Source organism: Phyllostomus hastatus, unplaced genomic scaffold, assembly GCF_019186645.2.
Source record: "Phyllostomus hastatus isolate PE091 unplaced genomic scaffold, TTU_PhHast_1.1 phas_scaffold_46, whole genome shotgun sequence".
Taxonomy (NCBI): domain Eukaryota; kingdom Metazoa; phylum Chordata; class Mammalia; order Chiroptera; family Phyllostomidae; genus Phyllostomus; species Phyllostomus hastatus.
Window position 1 is genome coordinate 37,951,445 of NW_025334032.1, and position 1,872 is coordinate 37,953,316.

The window sequence follows — 1,872 nt, forward strand, 5'->3', positions numbered from 1 at the left end:
AGGTGTGCTGTGCATATAAAATGCACGATGGATTTTGAAAATCAAATAAAAAAGAATGCAAAATATCTCACTAAAATTTGGATACGGATGACACGATGAAATATTATTTTCAGACATACTGGGTTAAATAACACTTTAAAATTAACTTCATCTGTTTCTTTTTACTTCTTGTGTACAACGCGACCAGTTTTATGGTTTCTACAATTGGATAAAGAGCTCTCTGGATGGCTGCCAGGACGTCAGCCGTGTGAGAGCACGCAGAAACATCCCAGGAAAGGAGCTCTCCTGATTGGTGCATCGTCTCCAGTAATTATAAGGAGTGGCTTGTATGAAACTGCTGTCAAACCAGCCAGGCTGCCTCTAGGCATCCATCATTTTCAGGACCGCGGGTAACCCAGGCATATTTTCCCCGAATAACCTTGCCTCCTTGTGTCTCCAGGTCCAGCTTGCTCGCATGCACCTCGGTGGCAATGCCTGTGGCAAAAACACCCAACGCTGTATAAAGTGGGACAAGGGGTTCTTCTTTGCACCCAGTACTGGCGGGCACAAGGTGGTTTTCAGCTCACCATGTGTTAGCTGGGCCTTCGTGAAATGTTGGCCTAATGAATCTTTCATATTTAGGAGGGTTTCCAGCAAAGCCATCTCCAGCAAAGCAGACTTTGGTGACCATCCTCTTCCCTGCTTCCTTCTCTCTCCCTCCTGTTTGAATGACTTTCAGTGCCCCTGTTTCTGCCTGGGCGCAGACTGTGGGCAGCAGGACCTCCCATTTCCCCACTTTCTCTTCTCATTCCCTAAAAGTCAGGCTGGAAGTTACTTAGCTTGGGACTGTCCCCCTGTCCAGCAGGTGTGCGGGCACTGCTCCTTGTGGAGTCTCCACCCTTCTTTTGCTCGGTGTCTCATTTTTCACGCTTCTTGGCAGGTTTCTTCATTTGTATTTTCTTGGCATGGCGCTGTTTACGGTAGAGCTCAGCCTGCAGGCCAACCATGTTTTGCCTTCTTTGAATGTTCATGAGCCTCTTGACCTTCCTTCTTCCTCTTTTTCTCCTGGCAACCCGCGCAATATTCATAGCACTAGGGTGTAATTCAATATACTCGTTTAGTGGCATGGTTACAGCCCCCGGGGCCTCTGGGTGCGGTCCCCTGGGCTCGAAGGTCTCCACTTTCGGGTCTCAGAGAAACTCACATTTCTAATTGGTCTCCCATCCTTTGAGGTGGAGTCATTAAGAATTAAAATGCTAGTAAGAGGCAGAACCAGGCCTCCAACTTAGATCTTTATAACTGCAAATCTGACAGGCTTTCAATTCTAGCAGAGGCTGTTAACACAGGGATCCCAGGAAACTCACAGAAAGCATGTGGGACATATTTATTGGGAGGGGGAAATCCCAGTCTTTCCTCAGATTCCCAAGGGGGTCCCTGGCCTCCCAAAGGCTGAGACGGGGCCCTGAGGCCACACGAGCGTGGGGCTGGTATTTGCCTGGTACAACGGAGGGGAAGGAAGAGGCGAGATCGGAGGAGGGAGAAGGCTTCCCGCCGTTTCACTCACCCAGTTTCAGTATCACTCTGAGATGATGTACCTGCCCCAGCGTCCCATCTCCAGGGCCAGGGGTGACAAATGGCCTGTTCTAAGTCCCATGTACTTCCTGTGGTGTTTGTAAACACACTCTGCTAACTGAAAGTTAAAATACTGGTGGGTGGGCCCTGGCTGGCGTAGCTCAGTGGATTGAGCGTGGGCAGGGAACCAAAGTGTTGCGGGTTCGATTCCCAGTCAGGGTACCTGCCTGGGTTGCAGGCCACGGCCCCCAGCAACTGCACATTGATGTCTCTCTCTCTCTCTCTCTCTCTCTCTCTCTCTCTCTCTCTCTCTCTTTCTCC

At 49.8% G+C, this 1,872-nt stretch overlaps 1 pseudogene; it reads right to left on the reverse strand.

The window, feature by feature from the left end:
• Nucleotides 1–340: 340 nt before the first annotated feature.
• On the reverse strand, nt 341–1,106 carry LOC123807701 (annotated as a pseudogene).
• Between the last annotated feature and the right edge of the window lie 766 nt (nt 1,107–1,872).